This window comes from Pelobates fuscus, chromosome 3, assembly GCF_036172605.1.
Source record: "Pelobates fuscus isolate aPelFus1 chromosome 3, aPelFus1.pri, whole genome shotgun sequence".
NCBI lineage: Eukaryota > Metazoa > Chordata > Amphibia > Anura > Pelobatidae > Pelobates > Pelobates fuscus.
This window is the reverse complement of record NC_086319.1, coordinates 109,296,643-109,313,138: the sequence shown is the minus strand read 5'-3', so window position 1 is coordinate 109,313,138 and position 16,496 is coordinate 109,296,643. Positions and strand designations below refer to the sequence as shown.

Genomic DNA, 16,496 nt, shown 5'->3' with positions numbered 1-16,496 from the left:
GAATTCAAATTTCTCTATACTGACTTCTAACTCAAGATATTATTATGTTTAAGCATCATTTACTTTACACCTGTTGTGTATTATATGTTCCAGCTATCTCAAATATTTTCAATTTACTATTTTACTTGATTTGAGATGGCCTGATAAAATTAATTTAACTGAGGATCATGCTTTTCCTGCCACTTTTGGTATCTCATATCATTTGACATTAATTCACAAATGATATCACTGATATCAATAGATTTTTTTATTTAAAATCTTTCCAATACAAATATGAATATGACTGTTTCTTACTCCCTCTCCCTAGTGAACACAACTGAGACATGTTATGGGGTGAGTGAAGCAGCAGAGGTATGTATAAATTCACTTCACTTCTGTGTCTAGGATGACTACATTGTTTAATGATACTCTGGGAGCAAATGCCATACAAGCACATGCACACTCTGGCATTCCTTGCTGAACATTGGCATATGACACTCATGCACTCCATGAGAACTACATTTAATTACATGATATGCTCTTGCTAAGGCAGGACAGCCACACACAATAAAAACTATAAAATAAAAATAGGTTTGGATTATTATAAAAAACACGCTTAATGCTTAGATCAGGGGTCAGCAACCTATCACTCGCGGTGCCTTTTCACAGCACTCAAGGCTGCTAGAGTCAAACAGGCTCTGGCCTATCAGGAGTCCCAGTGGGACTTCAGATTTCTGCCCGTGCAAACTGAGTAGTGATTGCAGGTGTTGAGGGGCAATCCTCAATTCATGTATTGCAGCTCTTGATTGCAATTCATGTATCTTGCAGCTCAGATTACTTCCTCTTGTGAATGGGAATCCACACTTGAGCAGAGCAGCCCCAGCAACTATCGCAGCTCATGCAATTGACCTGTACCATGCCAGCCCTGGCCCCACTAGATCCCATGAAAGCCACCCACACTGCTAGCTATACCCAGAGCTGCAGAAGATACCTCACCCTCTTTCAAACAGACACACAGTCCCCACAAACACAACACTCATAAACCCTCACATTCAATACCACAGGCAGCCACACATACATCCCGAAACACAAATTTATTTGAAAAAAATATGGGAAAATACACACCTCAGTTTTAAAAAATAGGAATTTATTACATAATAAGCTGCAACAGTTCTTGATCAGCATTTATTTATATGTACATTTTTAATCTTTACAAAAATCATAAAAAGAAAATGTGAGGTTTATCATGTAAAGTACATTGAAGATGCACAATCATAGGATTTTTAAAAAAAGAGAGTAATTTTTCTTACTGCTTCAAATGTCTCAAACTTTAGCGTTATCTTATTTTGGATTTCATCGTTTGATTTAATTATTTACCACAGCAAAAAGAAAGTGTAGACATATCATTTGTCAATGCCCTTTTAAATGCAGGCCATCATGTACTCATGACATCTTCTAAACTGCTGAAAGCATTTATATTAAATAAAAAAAAATAATAAAGAAAAACTCTCTCTATGGCAGATTTAACGTTTTCTTAAAATAAATAGTTTTAAAAATGTATTGTGCATGAAATCAAGAATTTGGATTCCTCAGGAATTTTTAAATAATTTATTGTTAAATAAAAATAAAGATAGTGTCTTTTAGCAAGATGAACAGCAAAGCTTATTTTTAAAGGATATGTGTGAAAAGAAGACGTGCAGAATTCTTTGTCCATCGTGACCAGCCAGTCTGTAAATTATGTCAGTCTTGCAATCTCAACAAAACACAGTGTTGTGGATACAGTTAGAGGCAGCAAGAAAGGATTCTAGTTGGTTGGGGTCATTAATGTTTCAACTTGGCATCAAGGCGTAACCAGTGCAGGCCTTGACGGGTGTAGCATACCAGTTCTGGGATGGTGCTGGAATGGAAGTTCAGGAGGCCCATAACTTTATCCAGTTCAGAAAAAAATTCTGGAGAGAAGAAATAAATAAAATGTAAATATGAGGCCAATATCCTTTTTTTCTAGTTATAATATTCCATGTCAAGCTGCATTCCAGTATCTAGTCTAAAATCAGAGCAAGGACCTCCTCATCTTTTTAAAGTATGTCTATACTAGTAGTTGTAATTGTAAACTATAAGAGCCCTTTAATCTAGAATAAATATAATAAATAATACAGAGAAACTAAGCAGTTTATTACATATTATGTAAATAATAAGAAACCTTACCACTTTGCTCTGTGCAGAGTTGTTCTGCTTGGTCCCAAATTTCAGTGGCATAAAGGAAGTTGGACGTGTCCTGGACATAGCTGGCTGTCATCTGGTGAATCTTCTGTGATATAGTCACAAATGACGTGTCTCCAGTAGTATTGGACACATTGGAGGAATAGCTATTAGAATTGCCCGGAGACAGCTTCGGAGACACTGGGAAAGGCATACTCACGGATTTGCTATATGATAAATGAAAAAGTCATTGTTAGGATTTAACTTTAGTCAAAAAGAGCATGCTGCCTCATTTATATAATTATACTTGCATTCAGTTCCATTTCAGAGCGATTAAATATAGAAAACACATATATTTTGATTGTTAAGAAGCCTAAAAATGAATGCATAGCCTTACATGTTTGCAAATGTTATGCCTTGCAGGTATAAAAGGAACACTTGAGTGGTTTAAAATACATTTATTTATAACTCCTGAGTGCTGGGCACTTTTCGAAGTTCATTTCAAATTTTAGGCCAAAGCAGGTTTGCTTTAAAACAAAAACTTTTAGTTTCTGTTTTCTAGACACATATTGCCCAAAAATACTTTCCAAGGCATGTTCCAAACATTTAACTACAAAGAAATGAAATCACGTAGTTAAAGCAAACGTCTTACCTTCCCCTGGTAGGAGATGGAGCTTGAGAATTACCGTAAGAGATCTGCAAAGGGAAAAAAAAACATGTTAAATATTGAATAAAATCCCTGGAATTACAGTGGGCCTTTATGATTTAATCCTCCAGGACCACAACCAGTCTATTATTATGTATATTATTATCCTCCTAATGTGAACTTCAGATAAGTAAAAAAATGTAATGAATACATCTACAAATAATGTCACCAACAAAATGTATAAAACAGAAGTATAAACATGTGAAGATGTACCTGTAATACCCAAGATTTGTACATGGAAGTTGAATCATGTACAATATTTAATTGTAGAAGGATTCAAACTTTGAACTATGGACCTGATAAGAATTACCCCTTACATCTACATTTCTATAAAATATTTAAATTTAAATCAGTCATTAGTATTCAAAAATATCAGTCCTAAACAAAATCACTGACAACACAAATATAGAAAAAAAGAATAACCCAAAGACCCTAAAAATACAATATATAGAAATACCAAGCAATTGCTACCATTCTGAAAAAGCTCTTACGTTTAAGTATTCAGTTAATGTCTTGGAATCTTCCAATGCACTCTCCTTCTTCAGTTTGAATAACCTCAAGTACAAAAGGGATTGACAGCAAAGACTGAGGAGACAACAAAATCAATCACTAAATATGCAGCATGTAAAATCTGTATTAGTTAGTAGACCAGGTATCTCACTGGCTGGATGATTCATTTTAGCATAGTGTTTTCTTAGTTGATAAATTTCTTTGTTAAAATATCTACCAGCAAAGGAAAACAATGTGGTACTAACTGTTGACATTGGTATTATTTTTCTCCTATTAGTACAGGTAGTCATGCTTACCAAACTGGTTGCAAATCTTAAGGGAGAATAGCACTTTGATTATAAAACTCCCTGCCATATATACCTAGAACTTTTAGTTATCTGTTCACATTTAGAAGTATCGGTACGCAATGTATGATTCACAAGCATCCGGTTTCAAACTGGCTATTCCAAACAGATCATATTTGTTAAGTCCAACCAATGACTACCTCACTGGCATACACTTTTATAGACATATCTACTGGAAAGTGAAGAAGTTGTGCATGGAGACAGGCAAAACATAGCATGGCTTATATTTCCACTTTTAGATATTTGCTCTACTATCTGCCTTCAGAATTAATATCAGATAACGCTCGGTTATGGTTTTCTGACAATGGTGTGATTTTGGTTTACAATGCAAGAGTGAAAAAATACATACAAAAGAACAGCAAGTCTCTTATCAGCTGATGTAGCATCAGGGGCTGCAGGACATGCCAATTTCAAGGTGTACCTAGAAAGGTAATGCAAACTTATTAAAATATAGTAAAATTAATTGTTGTAGTAGTATATTTGTAAGACATTAACGTTTACTTTCACCAAGCCTCACTGCACACATTTCTAACAACATTCTTCCACTACTAAGATTCCTAATAGAATAGACTACATCAGACCCCTGGTAGTATTTAAATCCATCATTCTAATCTGTATAGAATACAAAAGAGCAGGAGAAGAGCAGGAGTTGAGCAGGAGTTGAGCAGTGGCCAAAGAGGAAAGGCTAGGTGACACCCACCACAGGCTGCAGGAGTTATGGCAAGTATTACTAATATTAACACTGCCTTGTTCTGGTTTCCCTACAGCCTAATTTGGTTTTAAGCTGGATGCCATAAAAATAGAGCATCCACAGAAAAATGTTCCTATCTCTAATATATTACTTGATGCTCTGCACAAAACATGGGCAGTGATTTAAAAAAAAAAAAAACAAAAAAAAAACCTCAAACTACTGCTTAACAAGTAATAATATTACAAGCATATCACATCCCATAAAAATGAAAGTTCAAATTAAAATACATACTTTATTAACTCTAATGTTTCACCATACATCCGAAATGGAGATTTTGATTCGTCGACACTCTTCTCTAAAGCGTTTCCGCACTCAATGAAAAAAAGCACCGCATCAAGGTAGAGTACTGCTTTCTCGAATCTGTCTGACTACAAAGGAAAAAAAAAAAGATATTTTTTTTTGCCAGGTTGGAAAAATACAAAGACAAACCCACTGAAAAATTACAACAATACATGCAAAATCCGCTATCTTCCACCCACCAGAATAAACGTAAGCAAAGTAAAATGCACCTTTGTAAAGATTTGGGGGTACTTCATTACCAACGCATCAGCCTTGTGCTTTACTTTCTTCGCTTCCAGTAGATAGTGATCAGCCGAATGGGTTCTGGAAGAGACAAAATGGATTAAGAGATGTTTTCATACCATTTTTTTTATGAAACTACTCATTGCAAAGGAAATAAGTGATAAAACATATTGTCTAGTTTAACCATTTGAGTGCTGGAGAGAAAGCAAGGCATACAAATCATTATTACACTGATCCTCGGAGTTATGTCTATATGACAATTTATAAGGACAGAAGACAATGGCAGTTGGGCCCTAAGATCAGATTGTAGCCACCACCTACCCCCAGCATCCCCAAACCTCCCCAGAGATTGTTAATGTGTAGATCAAAAATATTCTTTTGCTGACAAACATTGTAAATGATTTACTTGTTTTGTGTTTTTGAGTTTTCTACAATCTTAAAGATGTATCTAATAGAGAGAGTTAAGTAATGTGTTATAACACCTGAAGTCTTATAACTAGAAGGTTACAATAGCACCGGGACCTTTAAAGCCATCTGTTGTATGGACAAATTTTGGTGTTTTTGAGTTTTCTAATGTGATGTGTTCATTTAAGCAATGTGTTTGTTTAACACTAGAAGTCAAAAGTTATAATAGCCCAGGGACCTTTAAAGTGAGCTCTTGCTGGACAACATGGTCGGCATTATTTTTTTCTATCCAACAAAAGCTGAAGTAGAATAGAACTGCAGATACATTAAATTGTTTTGAAAAGAAAAATGCTATTTAGTTTTATGAAAAAAGATAAAACATGTTGTCTTGTGTTACCATTTGAGAGTCCTTCCCAGAGATTGTTAAGGTGTAAATCCGATATGGTCAAAAAATATATTTTTTGCTGATTAACATGTTAAATAATTAACTTGTTTGTTTGTGCTTTCATGTTATAAACTACCATAAAGGTCTATCTGTACAACACCATGTTAAAGAGATGATTTTGTGTTTCAAATGCCTCACCTGTCTTCGAAGGTCAGTTTTGCTCTCCACAATTTTTTATCGATTGCTGGCACAAAAGCGACAGAAGCTGTATTACCTGAGGGTTTATCCTGGAAAGGAAGAAATGTACAATTCATTACACAAAGTAAAGTTTTGCGGACTATATTGTTGTTACTGCTGTTCCAATTGTGATGTCTACATCACTGAAAATCCTTTAAATAAATTAAAAACCTGAGTGGAATAGGCATTCTATTTATCTATTTATGAATGAGATCTAATCCAGACAGTGGAACTCTTCTTCACAACAATACATTGGGTGTCCCATAATGGACCAAGTTATATTGTCAGAACTGTAAGAAATGTGCTTCTGTTTTGTTCTATATCCATAAACTGGTTTAAAGTTAAACGCATGTTGGCTGAAAGCAACACATAAAACCTTGAAAATATATTGTCGGCTATTACGTTGCTTATTGACTTCATTACAGACTAAGGGTCTGTAGCTGAATCCAATTGGATTGGACGATGTACAGGTTTAACAATACTCAGCTGCACAATATTCCCATTGAAGAAGGATTTACTCAGTTTAAGACGTAAACATGTTCAACTTCGTAAACAAACAATGCAACATTTGTTGGATTTAACAATCCCTTAAGATATTAACTTGGGCAAATCAGGTTTTTGAAACTATCATCCCTAAGAATTTCTGTCTGGAAAACCATTGCAATGTTTACCTTTGTCTCCTCGGTGCTACTTTTTCTTTGCTTATCAGAAGACTTACTTTCAGTGCCACTATCCTTTGTGCTGCCACTGCTGCTGGATTTCTGAGATGAAGACTGGCTAATGGTTCTTTTTCGAGACCCATGTTCAGACTTGAAATCTTTCTGTAGAGCTGGGGTTGCAGATGAAGGGAGTAACTCTCTTTCCTTTACAGGATTTGGTTTTGACAACCTGAAACATGAAAAAACAAATATATTAATGAGGTGTTGCAACACAATGTACATGAGAGGTTACACAGACGCACACACAATACAAACATACACACATAGTGAATGAATAAACAAGATCAGATATAGTACTTAGTCTCTACTGGGCACTTTGTAGTTTGTGGTCTTTTCTTCTACTTTTTGTTTCTTGGCATCATTACCTTTTAATTCTTCATCATTCTGTTAAAAAAATGTACATATTCTATAAATATAAAATATTTTAAAATATCCAATCACAGTGTAAAGCTCGAGTTTTTAACCCTTTAAGGACCAAACTTTTGGAATAAAAGGGAATCATGACGTGTCAGACATGTCATGTGTCCTTAAGGGGTTAAAGACACCATTGTTTAGAAAAAATAAAAATCAGAATTTTCTATTGAATTCATGTCAGTCAATAAATCTTAACATTTATTATTTATATTAATCTGAATGGAAACTTGGGACACCTAGCCAAGAGTATAACAAAGCTTTGTTCAGTTTCAATTTGATGTCCTTGAAGAAACATTACAATGGCTATTTAGACAGCACACGAATCAATTGTTTGGAGAACTAGGTTTGCAAATAACACAAAATGAGACAATATTGAGAACCCCATTACAGTGGGAAAATATATTTGTTTAGTAAAACTTCAGTAACCAATGCAACTTATGCTAGTGGTCAGAATAGTGAAAGTGTAAAACAAAAACAAATATCCACACAAGGACAGATGACATTTCTGGAATAAAATCATGTGTCTTTGGTCCAGGAGTAAAATTACAGTAGGGACCAAACCCCTCTATTCATTATGAAAAAGTTAGAGCCGTGAAAGCAAGTTAAACTGGAAAGAGATATAAAGTTAATTTTACTATAATTTTAAAATTATGTGGTGTTTTGGGACAGAAAAAGAAAACAAAATAAATAATTTTCAAAACAATTCTTTGTGTACGTGTTGAGATTACTAACCTTGTGCGTCCGCTTCCCCTTATTGAAGCTTTGCTCGGTCTGTTTCTGGGTCTCTTTTGGGTGCTGCTTAGGTGCAATCTTTTCAATCGTGGGCTGCTCTGCATTTTTGTACGGCCATCCAGGAATCTGGGACAACAGGTTTGAGTCCTTTTTTACAATAAGAGGTAACTGATCCTCAGGGTCACTAAGGGGTGAAAGAAGCCGCTTCATAGGAGTTAATAATGAGCGATAAAAAATCTTCCTGCTCAATGGAGGGTTTTAGAGGAGATGTTCTATTGCTCTCTGAATTTTTAGACGTTTGGACTAAAGATGTTTTAACAAACTCTCTGGACTTCTGAAGGGATTTAGGTAAAGACTTAGACTTTTTATTCTCTGCTGCAAGGCAGGGAGAGGATTTGGGTTCTTTCTTCATGTTGGGTTTGTGAGAGCCATTTGTAGAAGCATTGGGTCTGTTAGGGGGCATATTTGTAGTAATTTCTGCTGTAGTAGCAATTTCTATTTTGTCTGCTTCAACAGATGCCTTTTCAGCTTTTTTGGACAAAGTTCTCCTTTGTGTTGTGCTCTCATATTGAGCTGGAGACTTATGCCTGCCCTGGCTGCTTTCATTGCCTTTTTGTGCAGTGTTGGTGTTTTGGATGGGGGTAGAGGAAGTGGTGGACTCCTTTGGGCTACTTGATTCTGTATAACCTGCTTCAGTGCCCTGCCCCAACTGCCACTTATTTAAAGATGAAAGGTCAGCCTAAAAAAATAAATAAATAAATCAAAGTTAAAAAAATTATTGATCGTAAATTTTGACATTTACAAAGCTATGCAGACTATGTGAAAAACAAAAATATTCTATGTGCATGTGATAAGATTACGTACCATGTGCTTCCACTTCCCATTGTTGGAGCTCTTCACTGTCTGCTTCTTGGTTCCTTTTTGTTGCTTCTCAGGTTCTGTCTTTTCAACTTTGGGCTGCCCTGATTTTTTGTAAGGCTGTCCAGGTATTGGGGATAACAGGGTTAAGCCAGTCTTTACAATAAGAGATAACTGATCCTCTGGGTCTCTAAGGGGTGAAAGAAGCTTCTTCGTAGGAGTAAACAATGATGAAAAGTGAAAAAAACTATCATCCTCATCAATAGAGAGTTTTAGAGGAACACTCTCTATTTTGAGTCCATCTCGTGGTGCCTCTACATATTCCTTTGCAAAATGTCTGGACTGATTTTTCAAAATATCTGTCCTTAGTGTGGTGTTTTGAAATTGAGATGGAGACTTCTTTCTGCCTCGTCTTCTTTCAGAGCCTTTTTGTGCATTCTTGGTGTCTCGGGTGGGGGTAAAAGAAGTGGTAAACTCCTTTGGACCACATGATTCTGTATTTCCTGCTCTAGTGCCCTGCTCTTGATTCTCTTTGTTGTATCCATGGGATGATACCATATTAGTATCTAATGAAGATGCAAGAGACACTTTGTCTGGATTCCCCTTCTTCAACCAGTTACCCAAGTACCACTTATTTGATGATGGAGGGTCAGACTAAAAGAAAAGTTAAAATTAAATTAATTGCAATTTCTGACATTCATAAAGCAACAAATACAATGAACAAAAAAAACATTGTTATAAAGGACATTATAGATACTAAAAAGAGGCAGACATCTATCAGCAAGCCACATAAATCACAAAACACACTACTGTAGGAATTTAAAGTTTGCACTTGATCATAGTAAACTAAGCTGTCCTCTACAGGTGTGCTGCGAGCAATAAAAACACTAACAATGTGATCAATTTAAATTCAAATCAATTACAAAAATTAAGTTGGAAGGTGACAATGAATTTATAATATATAATGGAATAAAATGATTTGTGGACCCAGGACATACTTGAAAACAAGACAAATATCAATGTATCTTTCCTGGTAAAATATTTTATAAATAAAATAATAAATAAATAATTGATTTTTCACAGCATGGTTGGTGTGCCTATGAGCAATAAAAACACCAACACTATGATCATTTTATATTCAAATCAATTGCAAAAATTAAGTTGGATGGTGACAATGAAGGTATGTTACATAATGAAATAATTTATTTTTCACAGCATTCCAGGTAGACCAAACACACAATATGAAACTGAAAACAGTTAGCAATATCTTTGTAATGTAAATTTGTACAGATTTTGTTTCTAAAATAATTAAATTATATTCAAATATAATGTGATTGAGGAGATGGCTCGGATTTAAGTTCACAATGGGAAAACAAATATTTTAGAAAACTTTAGAAATATTTAGGGAAGTTGTATTTTCCTTCTAAAATGGGGAATACAAGTACTTAATCTTACTGTACAATTAACAATGTCATCATTTTAAATTCAAATCAATTGCAAAAATTAAGTTGGAAGGTGACAATGATGGTATAATATATAATATAATAATTTATTTTTCATAGAATTCCAGGTAGACCAAAACACAATATGAAACTGAGAACAGTTAGAACTTTCTTTATAGTGGAAATTTGAACAGATTTTGTTTCTAAAATAATTAAATTATATTCAAATATAATGTGATTGAGGAGATGACTGGAATTTAAGTTCACAATGTGTAAAGCCACAAGCATCAAAAAACACACTGCTGTTTGAAGTCAAAATTTGCACAAAACAAGACTGAACTGTCCTCTACAGGTTTAGTTTCAATTTGTGAGATTTCATAAAATGTGGACTTTTATGGTCAGGTATGTAGTAGCCTATCCATTAAAAATTGCTTAAGATAAATCAACCAAAGACAATAACCTTCCTCAATTAGAATATTTGTAGGAGTTAGTATGCCTGCAAGCCATGAAAACACTAACAATATAATGTGTGAGGAAGGCTGAACTTGATGGACGCAAGTCTCTTTTCAGCTATCTAACTATGTAACTATGTAATTTTAATTCATATCTATTTCAAAAATTAAGTTGGAAGGTTACAATAAAAGTTTAATATGTAATGGGCTTAAGTTATTTTCCTCTCCATTCCAGGTTGACAAAACCCAATATTGAATATTTGTATGTTTCTAAAAGAAACAAATTGCCTTCAAATATAATGTGATTGAGGAGATGGCTGGAATTTAAGTTCAAAATGTGAAAACAATTACTATATAAAACTTTAGACATATTTAGGGAAGTTGTATTTTCCTTCTAAAATGGGGAATGCAAGTTCTTAATCTTACTGTACAATTAAAAGATCCCATTATATAGGATCATGCACACCAATATAAATACAATTTGTACTACAAGTGGTAATTGTGAATTCATAAAGCTATGAAGATTATGGAAAAAAACAACATTGTTATAGAAGACATTAAAGCTACTAAAAGAAAGCAGAAATCTATAAACAAACATATATTACCTAATGAAAACAGAAATTCAGGACAGCAGCCATGTCAAGCCACACAAATCACAAAACACTCTGCTCTATGAATTCAATGATTGCTCTTGGTCACAAAACAAGACTGAACTGTCCTCTAAAGGTTTAAGTACAATTTGAGAGATTTCATAAAATATAGACTTTTATAGTCAGGTATGTAGTAGCCTACCCATTAAAAATGTCTAAATGCAAATCAGCCAAAAACAAAGACAATAACTTTCTTCAATTAGAATATTTTTAGGAGTTGGTGTGCCTGGGAGCAATAAAAACACTAACAATGTGATCATTTTAAATTCAAATCAATTGCAAAAATTAAGTTGGAAGGTGACAATGAAGGTATCATGCAAAATTACAAAAAAAGCAAGTAAAAATGGCGCTATAAAATCAGTGAAAATAATTTGAAATATCACAACAAAGGCTAGCAAGCACTGATAAAATGTATTACCTCATGAAAACAGAAATTCAGGACAGCAGCTATGCCAAGCCACAAAAATCACAAAACATCCTTGCAGCCCTTCATCCCACTCACCCACCAATGATATGAAAGCTGAGTAGGAGCCTGCTGTTTTGGGCAGGCGCTTACTCTGCATTGCCGCCTTCGGGTACCTAAGCTGCCGACCGGTGTCAGCAGTGACCCCATAAGCGATCTGGCAACCTATGGCTGCGTGCCCACAGAGAGGGCTCGGCATGACAGCTGTGGCACGCGTGCCATAGGTTCGTAATCACTGCCCTAGGGTATTTCAAATGGTGGTATTTTAACACTTTCCATGCATTTTTTTGTGTTATTTTTCTCTCAAATTGTACTTTAGGCATGGATTCTCAGTTCCTGTTATGTGTTACTGACAAAGAACACCCCGATATGTGTTCAGCAACATCTCCTGAGTACAGTGATACCACCCATGTATAGGTGTGTTGGGTTCTCTGGGGACTAAAATACCTTATACATTTAACATGAATGTGTGTGTGTCTATATATACATATACAATATACAGGTTGTATGGGTTTTTGCAAACTTACAGCAGTCAAATGTAGGGCATATAATATGTGTGTATGTATGTGTTTGTGTATATATATTTACATAGAAACATAGAAACATAGAATGTGACGACAGATAAGAACCATTCGGCCCATCTAGTCTGCCCAATTTTCTAAATACTTTCATTAGTCTCTTATAGTTAGGATAGCCGTATGCCTATCCCAAGATATTTAGATATATGTGAATATATTTCAAAGTACACGTACAATGAAATCATATATATGCATTATATATGTATAATATATTATAAAATGCTTTAATAATTTTACAATATATTATACATATATAATACAGACACTCCTCACTTACCAACCGGATTAATTTCCTACGATCCAGTCGTAGAACGAATAGGTCGGTAAGTGAGGAATTAAGGGATATCCTGCTCTGGCACATTCGTCTATGTTCAGGGAAGTTTCTTAGCCCAGACAGTCCCCCTCAGAAGAAGACCAATTGGGGTTGGGATCATTATGTACGTGGGGAGGAATAGGGAGGGAGAGGGAATGAGGGTACAGGTGAATGTTTAAAAAATTGTATTATTTTATTTTTTTTATTTTATTTTAACTGAGTGCCTCGACCTCTTGAGGCACTCAGTACAGGCAGAGCATAGGAAGCCTGCCTGAAGGCTTCCAATGCTCTTCTCCACACTGCCTGGCACCAAGTGCAGCAACAAGGAAGTGATCGCTCCAAGGAGAGTGATCACTCAGGTCCCCGGCAGTGTGGGGAGTATTACACATGTCTCAATATTGAGGCATCTTTTCATGCCCTTAGGGCGGCTGGAAGGACCATTTTTTTGTCGGACGTAACTTATACGTCTGCGGTCCTTACGGTGTTGCCTGTGGCTGCTTTCACCTGCTCTGTCAATTAAACAACTCCTCCTAGATGCTACTTTAGCTGTTTTGTCTATAATTCAGTGATTCATGTTACTTTTTGCATTATATAGTTATTAAACATTGTAGCGGAGGCCTGGTATTCCACAGGTTAACTCCACTAAAGATCCCAGTGAGGCTCAGGAACAAGTAGTAAAAACACCATGAAGCAATAATTCCGGCAAACAAAGTAATCCACGAATATCCCCATACAGATCCCAATGACTGGACGACACACAGCATCAGGAGCAGAACTGACTTTTAATCCACACAGTCTCCTTATAAAGCATTCTCCCATGCAAGGGAGGGATTCACAGTAATTAGTTTAGTATCCAATAGTGTAAACGTTACCTCCCACACATCTCCTCCCCTCCGTATGACACTTAATCCCATTATACATACTGTAGTTTTCCCCGAGTTCTGAATGTACCATAAAACAAGTAGTAATAATAATACTGTGGGTACCCTGTGGTAGCCCTGATCTGGGTGACTAACATATTCAAAATTCACCCAGATCGGACCAGGGGTTCGAGAATTAGGTGGAGGGTGTAATTTGACCGACCGCACAGGGGCACCAAAAGGGTTCCATGGGTTTTGGCCCTGCGGTCGGTCTTCATTCGGGAAGTAAAACACATAAAATACTGCCATCCACGATTAATCTTGTATTCGTATGAATCCCCTTGATCGGTACTTTGAACCTACCGAACGGGAGGCTGATTAGCCTTCCAGTTTGGGAGTTACGGAGCCCTGGAGGTCTCAGCGGTGTTCGGGTAATCGAGTGTCCGATTTGAGTTCCAGACACTCGACGACCAAACACCACTGAGATTTTCGTGCGTAAGATGGCCGCCGCCACGTGTTCGTATACCGAACAGCGGCCACCCAGATACATCAATAAAGTACTGATTAACCTGCGGTTAGAGAAGTGTGAATGCTTAATAAGGTACACACTTCTCTCTGGCTGGTCTATTGGTTCAGTAGTTTACATTCGTATGGAGTACAGATGGAAACTACCGAACAATCATACGAATCCCACATACATTTTAACCATAGAAACAGAAACAACACACGAATTACAATATTATTACAGTCTTTTAGGACAGCCCTGGTACCATCTGCTACAAAAATATTAAGAAAAAAGGAGGAGGTGGAAAGGTATATTTGCTCTTTTTTGGTGTAATTTTCTCTTTTACTTCAACTGGCGTTACTCGGTACCTTTTGTTGCAGGTTGCTGCTACCACTTGCGGCTATTTCCCAGTGAGGGTCCACAAATACTTTTCGTAAATGCCGTAGCCACTTGACAAAGCTCCGCTTACTTCAGGCTTTATTGTACGCTGCAGCTATGCAGCGAAACTCTGCATGTTTCGGGCGCTTGTCTCCCAGACCCTGCCATACCACTACGCGAGGACATCCTCATGTCATCTCGTCCTGCCGGCTGGATGAACTGGCATGCCATTTCACTGCATATTTAAAAGGTTAGTTACGCCTAAATATAAATGTCTTTTCAATGCTTAAATATGAATTCAAATTTCTCTATACTGACTTCTAACTCAAGATATTATTATGTTTAAGCATCATTTACTTTACACCTGTTGTGTATTATATGTTCCAGCTATCTCAAATATTTTCAATTTACTATTTTACTTGATTTGAGATGGCCTGATAAAATTAATTTAACTGAGGATCATGCTTTTCCTGCCACTTTTGGTATCTCATATCATTTGACATTAATTCACAAATGATATCACTGATATCAATAGATTTTTTTATTTAAAATCTTTCCAATACAAATATGAATATGACTGTTTCTTACTCCCTCTCCCTAGTGAACACAACTGAGACATGTTATGGGGTGAGTGAAGCAGCAGAGGTATGTATAAATTCACTTCACTTCTGTGTCTAGGATGACTACATTGTTTAATGATACTCTGGGAGCAAATGCCATACAAGCACATGCACACTCTGGCATTCCTTGCTGAACATTGGCATATGACACTCATGCACTCCATGAGAACTACATTTAATTACATGATATGCTCTTGCTAAGGCAGGACAGCCACACACAATAAAAACTATAAAATAAAAATAGGTTTGGATTATTATAAAAAACACGCTTAATGCTTAGATCAGGGGTCAGCAACCTATCACTCGCGGTGCCTTTTCACAGCACTCAAGGCTGCTAGAGTCAAACAGGCTCTGGCCTATCAGGAGTCCCAGTGGGACTTCAGATTTCTGCCCGTGCAAACTGAGTAGTGATTGCAGGTGTTGAGGGGCAATCCTCAATTCATGTATTGCAGCTCTTGATTGCAATTCATGTATCTTGCAGCTCAGATTACTTCCTCTTGTGAATGGGAATCCACACTTGAGCAGAGCAGCCCCAGCAACTATCGCAGCTCATGCAATTGACCTGTACCATGCCAGCCCTGGCCCCACTAGATCCCATGAAAGCCACCCACACTGCTAGCTATACCCAGAGCTGCAGAAGATACCTCACCCTCTTTCAAACAGACACACAGTCCCCACAAACACAACACTCATAAACCCTCACATTCAATACCACAGGCAGCCACACATACATCCCGAAACACAAATTTATTTGAAAAAAATATGGGAAAATACACACCTCAGTTTTAAAAAATAGGAATTTATTACATAATAAGCTGCAACAGTTCTTGATCAGCATTTATTTATATGTACATTTTTAATCTTTACAAAAATCATAAAAAGAAAATGTGAGGTTTATCATGTAAAGTACATTGAAGATGCACAATCATAGGATTTTTAAAAAAAGAGAGTAATTTTTCTTACTGCTTCAAATGTCTCAAACTTTAGCGTTATCTTATTTTGGATTTCATCGTTTGATTTAATTATTTACCACAGCAAAAAGAAAGTGTAGACATATCATTTGTCAATGCCCTTTTAAATGCAGGCCATCATGTACTCATGACATCTTCTAAACTGCTGAAAGCATTTATATTAAATAAAAAAAAATAATAAAGAAAAACTCTCTCTATGGCAGATTTAACGTTTTCTTAAAATAAATAGTTTTAAAAATGTATTGTGCATGAAATCAAGAATTTGGATTCCTCAGGAATTTTTAAATAATTTATTGTTAAATAAAAATAAAGATAGTGTCTTTTAGCAAGATGAACAGCAAAGCTTATTTTTAAAGGATATGTGTGAAAAGAAGACGTGCAGAATTCTTTGTCCATCGTGACCAGCCAGTCTGTAAATTATGTCAGTCTTGCAATCTCAACAAAACACAGTGTTGTGGATACAGTTAGAGGCAGCAAGAAAGGATTCTAGTTGGTTGGGGTCA

The 16,496-nt window shown here is 36.0% G+C and overlaps 1 pseudogene; it reads right to left on the bottom strand.

Annotated features, from left to right (window-relative positions):
• Positions 1-1,800: 1,800 nt before the first annotated feature.
• On the bottom strand, positions 1,801-11,918 carry LOC134601658 (AF4/FMR2 family member 4-like; annotated as a pseudogene).
• Between the last annotated feature and the right edge of the window lie 4,578 nt (positions 11,919-16,496).